The sequence below is a fragment of the Poromitra crassiceps genome, assembly GCF_964638095.1.
Source record: "Poromitra crassiceps genome assembly, chromosome: 18".
NCBI lineage: Eukaryota > Metazoa > Chordata > Actinopteri > Beryciformes > Melamphaidae > Poromitra > Poromitra crassiceps.
The window spans coordinates 24,008,582-24,016,138 of record NC_139636.1 but is presented as its reverse complement, the minus strand read 5'-3'; positions in this window follow the sequence as shown (position 1 = coordinate 24,016,138).

The following is a 7,557-nucleotide window of genomic DNA, read 5'->3' as shown; positions in this document are numbered from 1 at the left end:
AGAGAATGCGTTGCGGCATTAACCTTCAGGCGCACCTTCACTTCAGTTCCAACCGCCAACATAATAATCTTTTCTTTTGCCAAATTCTCATCAGTCCCTTTTGGGGGGGGAACTACCAAAAAGTAGGAAAGTTGTTCAAAACGTGCGCGAAAGTTTCCCAAAGTTGACTCCGGAGTCTCTCAAGTAGATTATATTCCTCCTCCTCCTCCGCCTCTCCCTCCCTCGGCAGACAGGATGTGTGTGTGCGCGTGTGTGCGTGTTGGGGAGGGGAGGGGAGGGGAGGGGAGGGGAGGGGGGGGGGGGGGGGCGTGCAGGCAGAGTCGAGGAGCTGAGGCAGGACAGGTGAGGGATGCGACTAAGATTCCCGCACATAAAGTCACTATGATAGGGAATGTCTGTGGTGATTTTAAAGTGACCTTGGTAGACTATATGCTTTTATACGGACCATAGAATTTAGGCACTTAAAACTTATTTTTCTGCACATAACAAAAGTCTGCTTCGTTAAATCTGGTGTCTCCTACTACTGGCTAATTAAAGCACTGATGACTCATCAAGCAGAACAACCAGAGTCAAAATTCCTCTGAAATAACACTTCACAACGTACTTTTGTGTAGCCTAATTGCATTAGGCGAGTAGTTCTCACAGTGGGGTCCGGGGACCCTCAGGGGTCCAGAAGGCTATGACTATTTTGGTCAGGTTTGATAGCCTACTTTCTGTAATAAAACATGTAAAACCCTCCCACTCTCTTGGCCCTGTCTTGCAGGAGCATGCGTTGGGGTCGTTAGGCTGATTGGGTGCACCTGGGCCTGGTGTACTTATTAACTGGGCTTAAGAAGACCTTCAGACCATTCAGTATTGTAGCGTATCGGGTAATTACGTGTATTGGGGTGTTTCCGTGCTTGGCTAGGAACTGATATGTGTGGGTGTGTTCCTAGGGGGAAGGGGATATATGTGACCAGCGGCCGGGGCGGAGGCGAGTCAGGCCATGTGGGCGAGCTGACCGGGTGGTTGCAGAGCTAGCAGCGAAGCTAGCTGCTAGGAGCTATATTGTGAAGACAAGAATAAAAAGCCTGTACCAACTTCAAGTCTCCAGTTCCTTGGACGAATACCCACTTTGTTACATTGGTGTCAGACAGTAAAGCGGTAACGCCTCTGATTCGGCCGAGAGGGGAGAGGGTGAGAAGGAACGGCAAAAGAGACGGGTGGTGCGGCTTTTTGGCTCTAGATCTAGCGCTAGTAAGTTAGCTACCAGGGGTGCTAACTGCTAACTGCTAGCTGCTAAGACCACGTGCGATGGTGCGCGGAGAATGGCCATCGGTGAACGGGAGGAAAGGAGAGCTGACGGCGGGGATCAGCTCGATGCTGGCGGGCATGGAGGCCCGTGTGTTGAGAGAGGTCGGACGGCTGGTGGAAGAGACTCCTGCCTGGGCAGTAGAGGTGATACGGGCGCTGCGAGAAGTCATGCAGCGGGTGGACTTGATGAGCGCGGAGGTAATGCAGCAGGGAGAGCGGCCGGAGGAGCCACGGAAGAGACTGTGTTGGACCTGCAGAGAGCCGGGCCACGTGGCGAGGTGGTGCCGAGGCGGTCCCGGGAGACGGACCGGGTATGCGGGACAACAACATGGACAGCAGGGAGCCTGCTGGGCATGCGGCGAGATTGGACACCTGGCTAGAGAGTGTCAAAAGGCTGTCGGAGATCGGGGGACAGCGGGAGAAGAGAGACGTGCAGGCGGCGGACAGGTGAGACTCTGCTGGACTTGCCAGTCGCCGGAGCACTTGGCCAGGGACTGCACTGAGAGTGGGGAGGCCGGAGGTGAGACACGGGCTGGGGAGAGTGTGAGCAGCCGGGGAGAAGAGAGCGTTGTGACGGATAGGAGAACGGTGCTGCAGGGGAACAGCCAGAGGGAAGAGAGGGATATCGTCTGCAGCGTTGTTACAGTCTGGAGAGCGACGCTCGTGTCTCCGAGTGAGCGAGGGGGGTTACCGCCGGGGGAACCGGCCCAGCCTAACCGCTATACACCCCCTAACGTTGCACTGCGGAGAGCCGAGGGGAAGATCGACGCCGGTGGTGTTCGCTCTGCTGTCCTCAACCCTGGAGGAGGGGGACGGAAAAACGAGCGGAGAGCCGAGGGGAAGATCGACGCCGGTGGTGTTCGCTCTGCTGTCCTCAACCCTGGAGGAGGGGGACGGAAAAACGAGCGAGTGCGAGGCCGGGAGGACGACGCCAGGGTCATCTGGAGAGTCGACGGGCGCGAGTGGAGACCGGAGGACGAGGATGTCGATCCGGTGCTCGTTCGTGCATTTGGCTACTGGAACAAACAAAAGGGGGGACCGAAAAGAGTGCTTCAGGTGGGACAGAAGCTGGGAAAAGGGGGGGATGGAAATGGGGTTTAAAAGAAAAGTTAAGGAAAATGTGGGGGCTTGTGTTTAATTGAGATGTGGGGGTTATTGTTGAATGGGAAATGTGGGTTGAATTTAAATGTGTGAAAAAGAAAGGAAATAATGGGAAAACTAGACATTATGGAGTGCCTAATGGGAAACTAGACATTATGGGGGTACCTAATGGAAAACTAGACATTACGGAGTACCTGATGCAAACTGGACATTATGACGGGGGTGTTGGAAAAAAAGAAGGGACTAATTGTGGGGAATTGAAATGTTGTGGGGTTTGGGGGAATTAGATTTTGATGTGGTGATGGGAAAAATGTTGTGTTGGGTGTGTTTTGGTACAGGGGGATATGTGTGGGTTGTGCATGTCGCGTGGAAGCGACATTAAAGTTGTGTGGGGGAAATGTAGCGTATCGGGTAATTACGTGTATTGGGGTGTTTCCGTGCTTGGCTAGGAACTGATATGTGTGGGTGTGTTCCTAGGGGGAAGGGGATATATGTGACCAGCGGCCGGGGCGGAGGCGAGTCAGGCCATGTGGGCGAGCTGACCGGGTGGTTGCAGAGCTAGCAGCAAAGCTAGCTGCTAGGAGCTATATTGTGAAGACAAGAATAAAAAGCCTGTACCAACTTCAAGTCTCCAGTTCCTTGGACGAATACCCACTTTGTTACAGTATCATTCTCTCACTATTCACAGAGGCACCTTTTGTTCTGGTCTTTTGTTTAATGTAGTTATTTTCCTTTAGTTAAAACAAACTACATTAAACAAAAAGAAAAAAGAATGGAACAAAAGGTGCATCGGTGAGGATAGGAGGAAGAGAGACTGAATGGTCTGAAGGTCTTCTTCGCACCGGGCCCAGGTGCACCCAATCAACCTAACAGACGGTCGGCACAAAAGCTAAAATCTAATCAGATGGGGGACCCTGGGACAAAATTGTAATCGGGGTCCATGGTCTAATTTGTGTCAGTTTAGGGTTTCTTCCACTCTGGACAGGTGTATTTAACACATTTTCCTTTATGTGCGACAGAGTCATTGATCCCAATCCATTGACCGCTCTGTTTGGTGTAGTCCCACAGGAGACATCAATTCCAACTCACCAAGCTGAAGCTATAGCATTCTCTACATTACTGGCTAGACGTCTAATACTCTTCAGCTGGAAGAAGGTTAGGGCACCATCCCATAAGCGCTGGGTAGAAGAAGTAATGTCCCATCTCAAACTAGAACAGCTTAAACACACTGCCCGAGGCTCCACCCAGAAATACCTTAAGATCTGGCAACCGTTTCTGTCCTATTTCGAGACGGAGTTCCCACAGGTTATAGAAGAGTAGCTGCTCCCCCCCCCCCCATCCTATCCTACATTTTGTTTTGTTTTGTTTTGTTTATTCGTCAACTGTACCTTGTGTATGTATTTGTGTTCTTGTCCTGACTGGTTTAATTTAATTTAATTGTAATGATTTTGATTTATTGAGTAGTGTTGGTATTGTTGTGGGTTTGTTTTTGTTTTGTCTTGTTCTGTCTGTGTTAATTTGGAGAACGGAGTGCTTTAAAAAACCAATAAAAACATTTGAATAATAATAGTTTAGGGTTTCTTGATGTGACATTTTTTGGCGACCACTGCTACTTGAGGGCAAATTAAATTGTAACACCTATATGCAGCTATAAGATATTTTCACTGTCCTGTAGGCTGTAATACTGTATATGATATGTGGGCACCAACGTGGGGTCCAGGGACCACCAGGGGGTTCCAGGGGTCCCCAGAAAACTGATGATGATGCAGAATTTAACTAAGTATGCAGCGTAGCCGTCACATCAATAGTCAGAAGACACAAAATACAGAAAGACAAAATCACAAGAAAATCAAAAGTGCAGTCCAATATAATATACAACACACATACAAACCAGAAAAATACTTTAAAATAAAGTATGATGGGGGGCAGGGGTGGGGACAGTTAGCCTGGGTAAACCCAGCCTCCACATGACCTGCTCTCAGTCACTACTACTCCGGTACCTAGTAACTACATATGAACTACAGTTGAACAGTCTCACTCCACTTTACAGGTCTGGTACCATGTAACTACATATGAACTACAGTTCATATGTATCCACCAAGATACCATCACCTCGGAATGAGATGTTTGGAGCGGGGAAGTCTGGTGCAGCGCACAGGTAATAATAATAATAATAATAAATTGAACTTGTCTTGCACTTTTCATTTTGGGTAAAATCTCAAAGTGCTACAGTAGTAAAAAGAATAAAAATTACTAAAAGAATAAAAATTAAAAGGGAAAATAAGATAATAATTAAAAAAAAAAAAAAAAGATTAAAAGAACATTAAAAGTTACAGTTTTAGGGAAAAGCTTTGCTAAAAAGGTCCTAGACCTGGTAGACTCAGCCCTCAGTCTTAATCCGTTTCACTCCTGTAAGACTGAAAATATTACTATTTAAATCTTTGCATAACGTTAGACCCCAGGGTACATCACTGAGGATACGTCCCAGTTATGCATCCATGCGATGTTTTTTCTTTTCTTTATAGTCATATGTTTTGGCTGTGTCCCTCTCTCTCTTCCTATTGGGAAGCTGTTTTTGATACTTTGTCTAAGGTCACTTCGGTGCCCATTGAGCCATCCCCAATTGCTGCACTGTTTGGAGTCTTGCCAGCTGGGACTCTGCCCAAATACTTATTAGATTTTGTGGCTTTTTTTTATTTTTATGACTTTATTTACAGTTTTGCAATTATTCAAACAAACAACCACAACCACATAGACTCTTACAAACATAAACACACATATTGCCCACCCCTTTCCCCTCCCTACCTCCCCTTAGACCAAGAGCACATACCAACAGAAAGGGGGGAAAAAAAAAGAAAAAAAAAAAGAGAAGATCCAGTGTCAGACATAGGTTGTAGTAGCAATAGGCTAGATGTTCAGGTGACAGGTCAGAGTAATTATTTTACATGCACAATGAAAGGAGACCACACTCTGAGAAATTCTTCATACGACCCCTTCAGTGTATGTCGTATTTCTTCAAGTTGAAGCAAGGATAGCACCTCCTGAATCCATCTCTTAAAAGGGGGGTGTTTGTTGGATTTCCAATTTGTTAGAATCAATCTGCATGCTATGAGGCTGCTGAATGCCACCGCTTTCTTTTGTGAATTTGTAACAAAAGTTTCCAATGGAATAACACCAAAAATGGCGGTCAGTGAGTTGGGTTCAAGAGACGCATTACATAGAACAGAAAGGCATTCAAACACATCAGACCAAAAATTAATTAGCGAGGGACAGGACCAGAACATGTGGCCTAAGGAGACTGGGTTACTGCATCTAGGACAGGTGGGACTAACAGATGGGTATATTTTAGCAAGTCTCTCATTGGAATAGTGTATTCTGTGGAACGATTTTGTGGCTTTTCTAACTCTTCTAGCGAGGCGATCAATTCTAATGAATTGGAAGGGTCCCTACGGTCCCACTCATTCTCGGTGGGTGGGGGACGTGCTGCATTTTATGCAGCTGGAGAAAATTAAGCACACCCTACGAGGCTCCATGCACAAGTACTATAAAATCTGGCAGCCTTTTTCAGAATATATAAAGGGCATCCAAATTATCCCGCCAGCTCCGGACTGATGAACCTCTGGTCCCTCTTGATCTTGTCTTGACCCCGATCTACAGTATCTGACCTCTGTATAAGCTACTTCTACTGACCTCTTTTTATCTTTAATTCTGTCTACCCCCCCCCCCTTGTTGTTTATCTTATTTGATATTATTTACTTTTTTCTCTGTATTGTATTGTTGTTTTGCTGTAACTGTGAAGTTATGTGTGTTGTGTTGTGATGTACGTGTTTTGTTTGTGTAAACTTGAAAAATCCCATAAATCATAAAAAAAAAGAAAAAAAGAGTTACATTTAATTCTTTATTGACCCGGCGGTAAGGCATCTGGGTAACCCTTTATTTGACAGGTACCCTAGTTACATAATGAACTATTTGTAATTACACATGAACACCAAATGTAATTACACAGTAATTACCAATAGTTATAAATTAAGTTCATATGTATTAGATTGTAACAGACCTGTAAAATGGAGTGAGTCTGTTCAACTGTAGTTCATATGTAGTTACATTGTAACAGACCTGTAAAATGGAGTGAGTCTGTTCAACTGTAGTTCATATGTAGTTACATTGTAACAGACCTGTAAAATGGAGTGAGTCTGCTTAACTGTAGTTCATATGTAGTTACATTGTAACAGACCTGTAAAATGGAGTGAGTCTGTTCAACTGTAGTTCATATGTAGTTACATTGTAACAGACCTGTAAAATGGAGTGAGTCTGTTCAACTGTAGTTCATATGTAGTTACATGGTACGGTACCTGTAAAGTGGAGTGAGTCTATTCAACTGTAGTTATGTAGTTACATGGTACCGGACCTATAAAGTGGAGTGAGTCTATTCAACTGTAGTTCATTATGTAGTTACATGGTACCGTCATCAATCATTTACAACTATTGGTAATTACTGTGTAATTACATTTGGTGTCCATGTGTAATTACAAATAGATGTAACTAGGGTACCTGTAAAATAAAGGGTTACCCTCTTTTTATACTATTTTTTTAAAGTTTTGTTGTGATGCTTTTAAATGTCCATTTTATTCTCTTCTTTTATTCTTTTATTTTCCTGTCAACCATTTTATGTGAAGAACTTTGAATTGCCTGTGTATGAAATGTGCTATACAAATAAACTTGACTTGACTTTGACTATTAGACCTTCATCAGAGCATACATGTTTTATTACAGCAAGCGTATGAAATCCATGAGCAAAACACTATAGGGAGGATTTGAGGGAATGATCCATTTCTCTCAACCTTATCAGCTGCATCCCACCCCCCCTTATAACAATGCCACTGTGTGCAGCCCCCACCACCTCCCCCTGCATGTGAGATGCTGTTGTGTTGTCCTGTCCCCCCACAGCTGGAGCATCTCTCTCTCTCCATCTCCCACCCTCTTCCTCCATTCAACCCAAACAACGCCTCCGTTCTTTCAGCCACACTATGCAGATTGTTTCGGGAGACAAGCAAGAAAGAAAGAGACAGAGGCTGCAGGGGACAATGAAACAGCTGGCTATGTTAAAGCAGTTCATTTTGCTATTTAGTATTTCTTCATCTCATATAGGATTATGTGTACGTG